This window comes from Microcaecilia unicolor, chromosome 2 (genome assembly GCF_901765095.1).
Source record: "Microcaecilia unicolor chromosome 2, aMicUni1.1, whole genome shotgun sequence".
Lineage (NCBI taxonomy): Eukaryota > Metazoa > Chordata > Amphibia > Gymnophiona > Siphonopidae > Microcaecilia > Microcaecilia unicolor.
Window position 1 is genome coordinate 203,506,519 of NC_044032.1, and position 16,174 is coordinate 203,522,692.

Below are 16,174 nucleotides of genomic sequence, written 5' to 3' on the forward strand. Positions count from 1 at the left end.
TCCTCCCTGTCTCATCAGCTTGTAACCTTGGGGTCATCTTCGACTCCTCTCTTTCCTTCTCTGCACTTCTAAAACCTGTCATTTCTTTCTCTATAATATCACCAAAATTTGTCCTTTCCTTTCTGAGCACACTACCAGAACCCTTATCCACACTCTTATCACCTCTCGCTTAGACTATTGCAACTTTCTTCTAACAGGTCTCCCACTTAGCCATTTGTCTCCTCTTCAATCTGTTCAAAATTCTGCTGCATGACTTATATTCTGCCAGTGTCGCTATGCTCATATTAGTCCTCAAGTCATTTCATTGGCTCCCTATCCGTTTCCACATACAGTTCAAACTCCTCTTATTGACTTACAAGTCTATTCACTCTGCAGCTCCTCAGTACCTCTCCACTCTTATCTCTCCCTACAGTCCTCCCCGGGAACTTCGTTCACTGGGTAAATTTCTCTTATCTGCACCCTTCTCCTCCACCGCTAACTCCACACTCCGCTCCTTTAATCTTGCTGCACCATATGCCTGGAATAGACTTCCTGACCAGTACATCAAGCTCCATCTCTGGCCGTCTTCAAATCTAGGCTAAAAGCCCACCTTTTTGGTGCTGCTTTTAACTCCTAACCCTTACTCACTTGTTCAGTACCCACGTTTTATCATTCCCACCTTAGTAATTTCCTTATCTCTTATTTGTCCTGTTTGTCTATCCTAATTAGATTGTAAGCTCTATCGAGCAGGGACTGTCTCTTTATGTCCAGTGTACTGCGTATGTCTAGTAGCACTATAGAAATGATAAGTAGTAGTAGTAGTAGGATGACATCACCCAGATGTGAGAATAAGAAGGCCTGCTTGTCCTCAGAGAAACATTTTTAATGCATACAAAATATTTAATGCTCCCCCCTCCAATGCATCTACCTTAACAGGTCTCACTCTTCATAGGGTCACTGACAATGGTAGAAATTCCCAAGCCCTGCCTGAGGCTGACCTGGAGGCCTTCCCTGTGCTGTGTTCTGCCTCCCTCCCCCCTCCCCCTCCCCCACCCCCCAATGCAACTTCCTATTTCTCCTGGGTAGAACTTGGCAGAGGGAAGGCACTGGGGTCAACTCTCTGAAGGGTCTAAAGTATTTACTGCTGGGGATCAGGCCAGGATTGGAACCAAGTTATTCCTTGTAGCAGTATGGTGCTACCATTTATATTGGAACTGAGATTTCCTCTTTGCTGGTATTTCTTTAGAATATTGGCTTGGCTAGTAGAAGGCAGTTTATGGCAAAATAACTGATTCTAGAAGAACTCCAGCCATGGAATAACCATATTCTCCAGCTGCCTTCTTGGTGTTTACAGGAAATTTTTGAACACACGAGTAATAGCTGTAGACCATAGGTGCCCCGTATAACAGGCTTGTGGAGGCTATCAGGCTTATTTTCAAAAGAGAAGGGCGCCCATCTTTTGACAGAAATCGCAAGATGGGCGTCCTTCTCACAGTGGCGCCCAAATCGGCATAATTGAAAGCCGATCTTGGGCGTCCTCAACTGCTTTCCGTCATGGGGACGACCAAAGTTCACGGGGGCGTGTCGGAGGCATAGCGAAGGCGGGACTGGGGCGTGCCTAACACATGGGCGTCCTCGACCGATAATGGAAAAAAGAAGGCCGTCCCTCATGAACACTTGGATGACTTTACCTGGTCCTTTTTTTCTTACGACCAAGCCACAAAAATGTGCCCTAAATGACCAGATGACCACCAGAGGGAATCGGGGTTGACCTCCCTTTACTCCCCCAGTGGTCACTAACCCCCTCCCACCGTAAAAAAAAATTTTTAAATATTTTTTCCAGCCTCTATGCCAGCCTCAAATGTCATACCCAGCTCCATGTATGCAGGTCCCTGGAGCAGTTTTAGTGAGTGCAGTGCATTTCAGGCAGGCGGACCCAGGCCCCTCCCCCCCCAGCTGTTACACTTGTGGTGGTAAATGTGAGCCCTCCAAAACTCACCAGAAACCCACTGTACCCACATGTAGGTGCCCCCCTTCACCCATAAGGGCTATGGTAGTGGTATACAGTTGTGGGGAGTGGGTTTTGGGGGGCTCAGCACACAAGGTAAGGGAGCTATGCACCTGGGAGCAATTTCTAAAGTCCACTGCAGTGCCCCCTAGGGTGCCCTGTTGGTGTCCTGGCATGTGAGGGGGACCAGTGCACTACGAATGCTGGCTCCTCCCACGACCAAAGAGCTTGCATTTGGTCGTTTCTGAGATGAGCGTCCTCGATTTCCATTATTGGCGAAAATCGGGGATGACCATCTCTAAGGACGACCATCTCTAAGGTCGACCTAAATTTCACAATTTGGGCATCCCCAACCGTATTATTGAAATGAAAGATGGACGCCCATCTTGTTTCGATAATACCGGTTTCCCCATCCCTTCTCCAGGACGTCCTGCGAGGACGTCCTCAGGAAAACTTGGGCGCCCCTTTTGATTATGCCCCTCCATGCCTCCCCAGCCCAACCGTGACCTTCCACTGGCTGCCTCCTCCTTGAAGGCTGGATGGAACAAAATCGTATCTTCCTCTCCTCTCCGGCGTCCACCCCCTCCCCCACTCGTGGCGCCGGCACCTCATTTCGTCAACCTATAATCATAGCTCTCCATTCCTTCCAGGACATTGGAGACTTTAGCAAGCGATGTGCTGACTATCGAGTAATGTAGAAGCTTCTAACAGCGTCCCACCGCACATGTACTGATGTCTTCCCACCCAACGCATGAGTGTGGGTCCTCCAGTCTTGTTTTTTCCACGGAGCTGAGAGGACTCTCTTCTCACACTGTGCTACTTTTTCCTCAAATGCCTTTCTGTGTGGGTTTCTTTCTTATTTTAGTCATATTTTTTTTCTCCTTCTTATTTTAGTCACGTTTTTCATGTGTGATCAAGGTGCAATATTCTGCTAGCATGTAGTATTTGCAGCCCTTTTTGTTTTGTTTTGTTTTTCACTAAGTTGTGTACTGGTGTTTTAGAGCCCAGTGTAATTACAGTGCTGCCTTTCCACGTATAAGGTTGTAGTTCGTTCTGTCCTTGGAATTAGTGCTGTTATGGTTTAGTAAGGTTATGAGTGTGTTTTTGCACAAGTTTGTGTATAGTGTTTTGCAGTGGAGAGATTGTGTGTTGGCCATACTGAGGTGGCACCAAAACATCAGAAAGGGTGTAGAGCCTAAATCATGACACACTACCTCTTGAAGGATCTACATATGGTCGTTAATAACAGGAGCTCATTGTGAACACTATTCACCCTAAAAGGGTGTTTTGTGGCTCTACATGAGAATTGTGATATTATGATCCCTTGTTTCATATTGTTGACGATCTACATTTTCCATATGGGTGGTATATTGGTGTATTAGGGTCTGCACAGTGTAATATTTATGGTACAGTAAGGTTCTGAGTGTATTTTTGCACAAATTTGTGCATAGTGTTTTGCACTTGAGCGATTGTGGTTAGTATATGCTTTGAACAACCATTTTATTCTTTGACATAATATCTAATATCTAAATTTAATAAAAGGTATTAATTGTGACTATTTTATTTTTAATTATTTTTTTTTCTGTGTGTTGTCATACAATTATGGATGTAAGCTCCACCCCTGGCCCCACCCCTAACCCTACCCCCTTTAGCCTCCACAAACAGTTGGGCCACCAACCGCCTATGCCAATGATGGCGAACCTTTCAGAGACCGAGTGTCCAAACAGCAACCCAAAATCTAATTATTTATTGCAAAGTGCCAACAGGGCAATTTAACCTGAATAAGAGGTGCCGGTACTCATTATGGGCGGGGTCACCACATGACTCCACACCTATGATAGCCACACCCCTTACACCAGCCATGGCGCATATAAACAGACATCATTGAAAATATTTTACTAGTATAGGAGAAAAAAATAACTTGATTTTTTTTTCATTATAAATCATTTCTGTAAGCTGTTACAGCTCCAGTATACCCAGTGCAAAATAAGACAGCAGATGTAAATTCTCAAATTGGACATATTCCAAACAGTAAAATGAAAATAAATGATTTTTTCTACCTTTGTTGTCTGGTGATTTTGTTTTTCTATCCATATTGGTCCTAGTCTCTGATTCTGCTGCTATCTGTTCTCTTAACTCCATTTCCAGGACTTCACTCCATCCCTCCCAGCACCAGGCATCCCTCCCACCCACCCTCCCACCCGGCATCAGGCATCCCACCCTCCCACCCAGCACCAAGCACCCCTCCCTCCCACCAGGCATCAGGCATCCCTCGCTCCCATCAGGCATCCCTCCCTCCCTCCCACTCAGCACCAAGCTCCCCTCCCTCCCTCCCTCCCACCAAGCAGCACCCCTCCCTCCATTCCACCAAGCACCAGGCAGCATCCCTCCCTCACTCCCACCCAGTACCAGGCAACCCTCCCTCCCTCCCTCCCTCCCACCAACCCAGCACCAGGCACCCAGCACCAGGCCTCCCACCCAACACCAGTCCACCCGAGCACCAGGTTGCCTGCCCGCCCCCCCTCCGAGCACCAGGGGCCCCCCCTCCGAAATTTAAAAGTCATACCTGGTCGGGGTTAAGGCGGCGTCGGCAGCAGCAGTGAAAAGCGCTGGCTCGGCGCGCCTTCAGCCTTCCCTTCTGTCTCTCAAGCGCTGGTCCCGCCCTTGCGGAAACAGGAAATGAGGGCGGGACCAGCGCTTGAGAGACAGAAGGGAACGCTGAAGGCGCGCTGAGCCAGCGCTTTTCACTGCCGCTGCCGACGCCGCCTTAACCCCGACCAGGTATGACTTTTAAATTTCGGAGGGGGGGCCCTGGTGCTCGGAGGGGGGCGGGCAGGTGACCTGGTGCTCGGGTGGACTGGTGTTGGGTGGGAGGCCTGGTGCTGGGTGCCTGGTGCTGGGTTGGTGGGGAGGGAGGGAGGGAGGGTTGCCTGGTGCTCGGAGGGAGGACGGTGCTCAAGCGGCCTGGTGCTGGGTGGGAGGGAGGGAGGACTGGAACTAGCTGAGGCGACGGCGCACGTGCCAACAGAGAGGGCTCTGTGTGCCCTCTCTGGCACATGTGCCATAGGTTCGCCATCACTGGCCTATGCTGTAGACGCTGAGAAAATTGGGAAGGGAAAATTCAAATGCTAGACCATCCACTGTACCTGAACAGAACTCACCATGAGCTAAATCTGGATAAATACTATTGTATATGTAGGCCGTAGATTTGTATAATCGAATGGGAGTCCTTTCTCTTATTGACATTTTTATTAAAGGAAAGCATTTCATAAGAGCAGCTACAGGCTTGTTGTGCTGTGACTCATTAAAAGTACCATGGAGTATAGTTATGTGTTTTGAGGAAAATAAAATTAAAACTGGGGATAGCACCAGGTAGGTTGCAAATGAAGGCTTGCTATAACCTTAGAGGCACTTTTCCTGGTTTTTAGATTTTGAGCTAGAAGCATGAAGAAACTGCTGGACAAACACAATGGAGGAGGGGGAAGCATATGCAAGGGAGATTAGAGAAGAGGGGAAAAGTAGTTTGATATACTGAAGCATAGCAGTTAGGGAATTGCTTCTTTTAATATTTATGCTACAGAAACTAGAATTGCTCCTGGGGAAATGCACTGGGTCATGTGGGACTTATTTCTCTGGAACCCCTGATCTGGTCTGGTCTATCTTCAGTCTTTAATGCCCCTCCCCTCCCCCTATAAGTTTGGGCATGGGCGTAGACTGGGGGGGCGAGGGGGGGCAATGCCCCCCCAAACGACGAAGACGACGAAAACAACTTAATCTTCTTTCCCGCAGCGGCGAACGGGCAAGTGTAAAAACAGCAAGCAAGCGCAGCCAGGCTCAAGTACTCCGTCCTTTGCTTTCTGAATCCTGACCTCTCAGCAACTCGCCTTCCTCTGATGTCATTTCCTTTCGGGCGGGACACTGAGAGGTCAGGATTCAGAAAGCGAAGGACGGAGTACTTGAGCCTGGCCTCGCTTGCTTGCTGTTTTTATGCTTGTCCATTCGCCGCTGCTAGAGAAGAGAAGCATTTATTTAAAAGTAGATGGGTTGGGGGGTGGAGAGGAGAGCTGCCGTATTGGTGTGGGTGAGAGAGAAGGAAGCTGGTCGATGGATGGAGTATTTGAGAGAGAGGGAGCTGCTGGATTGCAAGTGCTGGTGGGGAGGCTTGAGAGAGAGGAGAGTTATTCGAATGGGGGGGGGGGTTGTTTGAGAGAGGGAGCCACTGAATCACAGGGACAGGAGGGGTTAAGAGAGGGGGAACTGCTGGATCACACAGGCTGGGAGTGATTGAGATAGGGGGAGCTGCTGGATTACAGGCACCTGGGGGGTTGAGAGAGAGGAGAACTGTCGAATTGGAGGGGGTCAGAGAGAGGGAAGCTGCCAGATCAGTGGGGGGGGGGGGTGAAAAGGGGAGAAGCTGTTGGACTAGGGAGGTTGAATGAGCTGAATCACAAGGCTGGGGGGGGGGGGGTTGAGAGAGAGAAGGCCTGCAGAATCAGGAGGTGAGAGGGAGAAGGATGAGCTGCTGGACAATTGGAGGACAGTTGAGAGAGAGGCCAGCTGCCAAACTGCAGAGGAGAGGATGCTTGAAAGAGAGGGAACTGCAAATTAAGCATACATATCATTTGCGAATAGAGAAACTAAATGATCAGACAACAAAGGTAGAAAAAAGTATTTTATTCAGAATTTATTAGCTGAAATATGTCAGCTTTTTGAAATGTGCATCTGTGATATTTTGTCTGTAAATTTCAATTCCTTCCTCCATATTAGCATATTCATTTGCATATGTATATATGCAAATGAATATGCTAATATGCTCCGCCCCATCCTTTGCCCCCCCCCCCCCCCAAATGAAACAGTCAAACTACGCCTATGAGTTTGGGCCTTTTCCTTGATTGCTGCTAGACCAGGAGAGTGTTATGGTCTCCCAATCAGCATATTAAAGTTTGCCTTACTATTAAAGATTATTTTCAGAATTCCAGTATTATATTTTGCTTGAAACTTTATTTTTTTATTGCCATGATAAAGCACAATTAATTGTGCGATTAAAAATTTTAATACCATGATTAATTTTGATTAAACATTTTCATCGTTTTCCAGCCATAATTGGATGAGAAAAAAATTAAATCCTGTTGAGATAAACAAATTGTGCTGCAAGAAACCCTCCCCTTTTAACCTAGACAATACAGCAGGGCTTCCCAACCTTTTTGAATGTGGGGACCCTTTTATGTCATCTAAAAATATTTGGAACCACACCCTGTCCCTACCAATCTCAATTCCCTACTCCAGCTTCTCTCCTGTCAGTTGTGACAGGTCATGCTAGCTGTTACATTAGTCTCTATGATCCTTCTAGGACATGGAGGGTGCACCCAGGTAGAAGAGTATCCTCATGGTTAGGGCAGCAGCCTGAGAAGCAAGGGAACTGGGTTTCATTCTCACTGCAGTTCCTTGTGACTCTAGCAAGTCATTTAACCATCCATTACCCCAGGTACAAAATAAGTACCTGTATATAATAAAGTGGCCTGGCTAGGACTGAATGGGCTCTTGCCAGAAAAATTGAGAGGGGCCATCTGTAACACAGTTGCTCCCAAGGTGAGGGGAGGAAGGATGCACATTTCCCAAAGCTGACATATTACAATTAATAAATCCAGAAAAAAAAAACTTTTCTTCTACCTCTGTTGTTGAGCATTGCTTTGGTCCTAGTGTCTCTCTTCTGCTTTTATTCAGGGTCTCCTGTTCTTTTGACATCTTCTCTTTATGTTCAGCATTTATCTTTTCTATGTGTCCCTATCCTTCCTGTCCAGCAGCCTCCCCTCTGTGTCTCTGTACATATCCTCCCCCCATATTCACTATCTCTTCTCTCTGTCCCTATCCTCCTCCTTCTTCCAGGATTGTCTCTTTGTGTCCCTGTCCCTGTGTTCCCCCTAGGGCCAGCACCAAAGACTAGGGGACCCTCAATGAAGTTACATGGAAATACTTTTAAAACAAATAGGAGGAATTATTTTTTCACTCAACAAATAGTTAAGCTCTGGAACTCTTTGCTGGAGTATGTAGTAACAGTGGTTAACATACTTAGGTTTAAAAAAGGTTTGGACAAGTTCCTGGAGGAAAAGTCCATAGTCTGCTATTGAGACAGACATGGGGAAGCTACTGCTTGCCCTGGGATAAGTAACATGGAATGTTGCCACTATTTGGGTTTCTGCCAGATACTTGTGACCTGTAGTAATTTCAAAATCTGCTTTCATGCTCGTTTGCTTCCAATTGTTATAATTCTACTTTAGGTATATTTTGTTCAGTACTTCAAAATGAGGATTCTGCTGTTTACCAAGGTAAATTCTAGGCATTCCAACCTTGTAACATTCCTCTGCTCCTATCACCTATGGTGTTCCATTGAAATCTACAGAGCACTGAATGTTTGTTAGACAGGCAGTTTCATAGAAAGAAACAAAGGTGGATGTCAAATCTTGTTTAGCTACTCCTTGGCTCTTCTGTAGACTGAAATGAAGTTTTCAAATCATGAGTTCTTCAAAAAGATCTCCACTTCACACAATTCCAGTTAGTTTGGCTACCGTTAGTTACAGATCCTCCAGTCATTTCAAAATCTGCTTTCATGCTCGTTTGCTTCTAATTGTTAGAATTCTACATTTGGTATATTTTGTTCAGTACTTCAAAATGATGATTCTGCTGTTTACAACAGTAAATTCTAGGTATTCCAACCTTGTAACATTCCTCTGCTCCTCTCACCTATGGTGCTCCATTGAAATCTAAACAGCACTGAATGCATTTTCAACTGGCAGTTTCAAAGAAAAAAAACAAAGGTGGATGTCAAACCTTGTTCAGCTACTCCTTGGCTCTTCTCTCCAAAATTAGTAATTGTAGACTGAAATGAAGTTTTCAAATCATGGGTGCTTCAAAAAGATCTCCACTTCAGTGGAGGAGTGGCCTAGTGGTTAGGGTGGTGGACTTTGGTCCTGGGGAGCTGAGGGACTGAATTCAGTTTCCACTTCAAACACAAGCAGCTCCTTTTAACTCTGGGCAAGTCACTTAACCCTCCATTGCCCCATGTAAGCCGCATTGAGCCTGCCATGAGTGGGAGAGCGCGGGGTACAAATGTAACAAACAACAACCTGGCTTGGCCACTGTTGGAAACAGGATTTTGGGCTAGATGGACCATTGGTTTGACCCAGTATGGCTACTCTTATGTTCTTATGTTATATTCTTATTTGATTTTCCCATGAAAGAACTGGAAATACACTTTCAGCTGAGTTTCAAGAAGTGCATTTCTGCCACACTGTGCAGCTCCCCTGAATGGTATTTGACACTCAGACTAAAAATTCAATATGCCAAAGAGTGCTAAAGCTTTTGCAAATGTGTCAACACATTTTAAAAGTATTGTTTGTGCAAGCAATTTAGTTTAAACATGTTAATGGCATTTTTAGTGAGCATTCATTAGCCTGTGAGAGCTTTAACAGGAAAAAAAACACTATATGTTCATGAGATAATGAGATGCAAAACAATTCATTACCTATTAAACCATACAAAAAGAATATCATACTTGTTTATAATGCACAAAAATAAGCACAGGTCTGTTAATGCAAAAATAATTAACTACAGTCCAGGAAAGCGTAGTTATGTTTTTGCAGTAATGGCCACATTAACACACTAATTTTAACACTAGTAAATTAACACAAAACTTTTTCATTTACAAGTCATTAACATGGGCCATTAATGCAAGTGAATTAATACTCATTAAGAGCTAATGTTGAGGCACTTTAGTACACTGGCTTCTGAACCTATTTCCAAGTCACATGAAAGTTAGATGAGAAGTGTACGATGGCCTGGTTCGCAAGATGAGGTTGAGAGTAGCTAAGAAGAAAGCACAGCTTCCCAAAGCATTGGAGAATTTTGGTTTAGTCATCCTTTGAGCAACGGTATTTGCAAAACTCTTTTTCCAGCCTATTCCTAATGAACTTTGCCAGACATGATGTCCGCTAGCCTTGCCTTTGTTGTTGGTTTAACAAGCATGTGATTGTAGACTAGCACCACATTCTATTCCAAAGCTTTGTTTTATAATGGGACATCTTTTTTTTTTTTTTAATCAAACCTCAGCACAATTAGTTGTTGGACAGAGAGAAAGAAAAGATCGGAACTGAGCTAAGAAAGCTCAGAGTGGTCAAGGGTTTAGTAACATAGAAATCCAAGAGAGCATTACACATTGGGAAGATACTGGTATCCACCAAACAAGAGAAATCTAAGGGTCGTCATTTCTGTTGATCTCAAGGAAGAAAAATAGTGGGTCTTGTATAGCCAGTCCTCCAACAAATGAGATGAAGGTGACTTCTGAAGGGGGTACTAAACAGTAGCTGTAGGTGCCCATGCCCAAAAATGATACTCCTGCTCTATTTTCTACTCATGCACCCTTTAGTAGCTGAGTATTCTCTCAATCAGTGGTGTGCTGGAGTAGAACCCCCCCCCCCCCCCCCTCCATGGACACTTTAACAACTGGCTACCAAAATGTGGGCTCGGGCCTCTTCCTGAATTCTCTTTTACTTTGCTGGCGCGGATGCTGAACCCTGCCAGCCAAGTAAATAGACTGCTCCTACTCCCTGTTCCTTGTTTCCAGATCTGAGCAGCAGGCTGGGAATTCTCATGCATGTGCAAGAAGTCCCAGCATGCTGCTCAGAGCCAGAAACAAGCAGCAGGGAGTGGTGGCAGTCCATTTATTGGCTGGTGGGGCCAGGGGCATAGCCAGACACCCAATTTGGGTGGACGTGAGCCCAAAATGGGTGGGCATGACAACCCTGCCCCCTGCCGCCCCCCAAATTTCTGGGGGGTCACTTAACTCTATTCCACTGCCCCCTGATACCTTTAAATTCTTTAGGTCTTCGCCAGCAGCGAACAGCAACTCATCTCTCTTGCTTGCACCAGTTCTGAGCCTTCCCTCTAATGCAACTTCTTGGCCCCATAAACAGGAAGTTGCATCAGAGGGAAGGCTTGGGGGCACAGTGAGCACAGGGAATGTGTTGCTGCTTGCTGCTGCTGAAGAACTAAAGGATTTAAAGGTAAAAAGGGGAAGGGTCAAGGGAGTAGAGTTAATTGACCCCCCCCCCCCCCCCCCACACACACACACACACACACGATCTCCTAGAGGAAGAGATGTCGGGAATCTTCAGTTGGCAGGGCTTGGGGATCACCGCCAGCCACATCACTGCTGTACCACTGCTGGGTGGGCCTGAGTCCAAAGTGAGTGGGCCTGTGCCCACCTGGGCCCACCCATGGCTATGCGACTGGGTGGGGCTCAGCACCTCTGCCAACAAAGGTATGCCTAGCATGCTCCCACAAGGGGGAGGAGATAGAGGCATGTGTTGCCCCCCAGTCTATCCCTGGCCCCCTCAAATGGCAGGGCTGGCTATGCATGGAGAGAGAGCCTATTGTTAAAAATTTACCAGCACACCCCTGCTCTCAACTGTCCCTGGGCAGGAGCAAGCTAACCAAACTGGAAATAACAAGGGAGGCTGGTAATGATTTATGTAGAAAGGAGCTCAAGCTGGCATTATTCATCACCATTTTGGAGAGTTTTAATTAGAAATGGAGTTTTTCTGACCAATGATGGTGATTTTTACTATGGAGGCTAAGTACCTCTTTTTTTGTATAGGTCACTGAAGTCTATTCACCATTTCCTTATAGAAGGACTTCAGTTTATTCATGATTTATTGATTGGGTTCTTCTCTGTGCAATACTGATTTTTCCCTTCTGTATCCTTGCTTTGTAGAAAGGAGCTAACATTTATGCATCAATTATGCATGTAAATGTTTTGAATACTATGAATCCCAATTGTAATGTCAAAGTCAAATATATTTTTTATGTATAGTGGGGGTAGAATATCAAATTGTAATTTAAATGCCCAGCGCTACAAAATCTTCTTAGATAATTCAATCATATTGCAGTAGTCATCATGTAAATATATTCAAATCTACATTTGTATGTATTTTGGGACCTCAGCAATAGCAATTCTTTTAAGAAGAGCCAACTTACTGTCAATTCACTCAATTCTTCATTGGTCCAACAATTCTTTAATCAAAAATTCTATTATTTAAATTTACTTTTTGGTTTTTTGCTTACTTTTTTGTTTTTATTTGCTTTTTCATAAAATAGTAATATGATGCCTCAAGAAAACATCCAATGAGGTGTATTTATTTATTTATTTGTTACATTTGTATCCCACATTTTCCCACCTATCTGCAGGCTCAATGTGGCTTACGTAGTACCTACCGTAGAGGCGATCGCCAATACTGGTATGAACAAATACAGAGTGAGGTTGTGGTAAAGTAAAGGTCATGTGTGTTAGACACATTGGAGAATCATAAGGAGGAAGAGTTAAGCTATGTCCAATACGAGTTTTGGTTTTGTTGTGTTGCAGGGTTAAGGCATTTAAGCTGGATCATTAGGGTATGCCTTTTAGAACAGGTTGGTTCTTAGTAGTTTCTGGTAGTTTAGGTAGTCATATGTTGTTTTCACGGCGCTTGGTAATGCGTTCCATAGTTGCGTGCTTATATAGGAGAAGCTGGATGAGTAGGTTGATTTGTATTTGAGTCCTTTGTAGCTTGGGTGGTGGAGATTTAGGTATGTTCGTGATGATCTTGATGTGTTTCTGGTCAGCACTTAACTGGCCAAGTTCTGACTCCGCCCCCAGCATGCCCCCAAAATAGCTGGTTTTCAGATTGGCAGTAACTAGTTATTTTTAGTGGCACTATCTGGTTAAATGCTACTACAGCATTGGATTTTATCACATCACATCATGGAAGTCACAACTGCATGGGGCATGCCTGTCGAACATGCAAATGAGCACATTGGGGTCCCCCATCGTAATATAAGCATTTTAATATTCCCATACATGGGGCCCTGCATGGTTCTGATTGCATGGGAAAATCAGCAAAGGAGGATACAGCAAGCAAGAAAAGCTGCTCGCCTACTGCTACCAATTGGAGGATAATGATTAAGGGTGGCAAGAATAAAGAATAAAGAGACCTCTGCTGGCAGCTGTGGCTCTGGACCCCTTGCCCACCTCCTCCCTTCTTTCTGGCAGTGGCTGACCTATCATGGTAAAAATCTGCATTGGGAGCCATTGGATCAGCACAGCTGAGAGGGTCCCTCCAAAACATTTGTTCTTCACCGCTTCCTAACTGTAAAACATTACTGTAATCTCACCTAACTGTAATTTGTAAGCCACATAGAACCTAAACTCGTTTTTGGAAAATAATGGGATACATGAATGCATAAATAAATAAATAATATTTGGACCCTAGGCATCTGCCTTCTTCGCCTTTGTCTTAATCCTGCTCTGCTGTCAAAGAGTGATTGTTAACACCATGTTGAGTCATGTCATGTCATCCTTTTCACCTGTTCAGCTATAATAACAAGGAGAAGACAGTTTTGATATGATCTGTAAGTCAAGGTCCTCCCCGGCTATCCTGTCTCGTAACTGCAGACGTGATGGAACAATTTGGTCACTGCTTCTAGACATCTTTAAAATAGCTTGGGTCACGCTCACCAAACAAAACATGAGTGACAGGAAGATGGCAAATGGCCACTCCTCAAGCTAGAGCAGCAGTCTGTAAATCACACCAAGAACCATTCCTTCAAAGCGAAGCAGTGCCTGAGCTCAGAGAAGCATCCCCGTTCAAAGTAAGCTCTCTACCCTTTATATTCAGTGGCTTTGAAAATAATGTGTGATTGCATATCATCTCTGCCACCTGACTGCTGACACTAATTGGAAGCAAAGGTACTGTTGCAGGGTCTGGGAATTTTAATTGCTTGCATGCCATTTTACTGAAACAAATTAGCACGGTCAAATGTCTGCCCAATTAAAAATGAATTTATAATAGAGCACAAAGATTATTATATCCATTGTCAATCGCAAATCTGAAGTCTGTTTGCAAAACAGGAATATAAAGATTGTGTTTTATATCGTAACACTGATATTTACTGGGTTACATTACCTTATTATTTTCACTGTTACGCTAGCTAATTCAGTGCTTTCAAATTGCTCACAGTGATTTCATCACATGCAACACATGCACTTCACTATGCAAAAGGACAACTATTATTAAGAATAAAATTGCAGAGCATATACAAAAACATGGACTGATGAGACAAAGTCAGCACGGATTTAGTGAAGGGAAGTCTTGCCTCACCAATCTAATGCATTTTTTTGAGGGGGTAAGCAAACATGTGGACAATGGGGAGCCGGTTGATATTGTATATCTGGATTTTCAGAAGGCGTTTGACAAAGTGCCGCACGAAATACTCCTGAAGAAATTGCAGAGTCATGGAATCGGAGGTAGGGTATTATTATGGATTAAGAACTGGTTGAAAGATAGGAAGCAGAGAGTAGGATTGCGTGGCCAGTATTCTCAGTGGAGGAGGGTAGTTAGTGGGGTCCCGCAGGGGTCTGTGCTGGGTCCGTTGCTTTTTAATGTATTTATAAATGACCTAGAGATGGGAATAACTAGTGAGGTAATTAAATTCGCCGATGACACAAAATTATTCAGGGTCGTCAAGTCGCAGGAGGAATGTGAACGATTACAGGAGGACCTTGCGAGACTGGGAGAATGGGCGTGCAAGTGGCAGATGAAGTTCAATGTTGACAAGTGCAAAGTGATGCATGTGGGTAAGAGGAACCCGAATTATAGCTACGTCTTGCAAGGTTCCGCGTTAGGAGTTACGGATCAAGAAAGGGATCTGGGTGTTGTCGTCGATGATACGCTGAAACCTTCTGCTCAGTGTGCTGCTGCGGCTAGGAAAGCGAATAGAATGTTGGGTGTTATTAGGAAGGGTATGGAGTCCAGGTGTGCGGATGTTATAATGCCGTTGTATCGCTCCATGGTGCGACCGCACCTGGAGTATTGTGTTCAGTACTGGTCTCCGTATCTCAAAAAAGATATAGTAGAATTGGAAAAGGTACAGCGAAGGGCGACGAAAATGATAGTGGGGATGGGACGACTTTCCTATGAAGAGAGGCTGAGAAGACTAGGGCTTTTCAGCTTGGAGAAGAGACGGCTGAGGGGAGATATGATAGAAGTGTATAAAATAATGAGTGGAATGGATCGGGTGGATGTGAAGCGACTGTTCACGCTATCCAAAAATACTAGGACTAGAGGGCATGAGTTGAAGCTACAGTGTGGTAAATTTAAAACGAATCGGAGAAAATTTTCTTCACCCAACGTGTAATTAGACTCTGGAATTCGTTGCCGGAGAACGTGGTACGGGCGGTTAGCTTGACGGAGTTTAAAAAGGGGTTAGATAGATTCCTAAAGGACAAGTCCATAGACCGCTATTAAATGGACTTGGAAAAATTCCGCATTTTTAGGTATAACTTGTCTGGAATGTTTTTACGTTTGGGGAGCGTGCCAGGTGCCCTTGACCTGGATTGGCCACTGTCGGTGACAGGATGCTGGGCTAGATGGACCTTTGGTCTTTCCCAGTATGGCACTACTTATATACTTATGTTTTTATTTACAGCCTTTGGTCATTTCCTGTTCTGTTTGGCTCAGGAAAAGACAAAGCCAGACAGGCTGTAAGTATAACACGAACTTATCTGACAACTTATCACAGCAAGCACCACAGCACCTGTCAGGTAACCCTGAAACAAAATCCCACTAGTTTTCTAAAACAAGTTGATAATTTGGAACAGTATTTAGTGTGACTCATAAACTTTTCAAGACTTATGTCTATTTGTACAAGAAGACAAATAAAACGCATTGAGAGAGAGAGAGAAAAAAAAAGAAGAAAGAATTGAGAGCCTGCACGGTTAATCTTAACCCACTTACTGCTTGTGCATTATAATTAGGGCTTCTGATTTTAGGGGGTCTTTTACAAAGTCACGCTAACGTTTATAGCTTGTGGTAAAAATCAGCAGGCGGTAAACGCCAATTCACCCCTTATATTCCTATGGGCGTCTCATCGTTTACCACCATCAGATTTTTACCGTGAGCTAAAAACGCTAGCGCGGCTTTTTTAAGCCCCCCCACCCTCCTTAGGTTTTAATTGTAAACACTGACAAAATACCCCTGATGTAAAAAATTTTAAGGGGGATATATGAAGGGCAATTCTGTAACAAGGTACCTGATGGAAACCTACACTATAAAGGGAAGTGGGCATCCGCTTTCTTCTATAGAATACTAGCATAGC

The 16,174-nt window shown here is 44.6% G+C and overlaps 1 protein-coding gene across 1 annotated transcript in view; it reads left to right on the forward strand.

The window, feature by feature from the left end:
* Positions 1-13,622: 13,622 nt before the first annotated feature.
* The window catches only part of FAM240A (family with sequence similarity 240 member A), a 33,687-nt gene continuing 31,135 nt past the window's right edge, over positions 13,623-16,174 (forward strand). The window contains exon 1 of the mRNA XM_030192344.1: positions 13,623-13,669. The gene's annotated coding sequence lies outside the window, so the exon portion shown is untranslated. The remainder of the gene's footprint in view (positions 13,670-16,174) is intronic.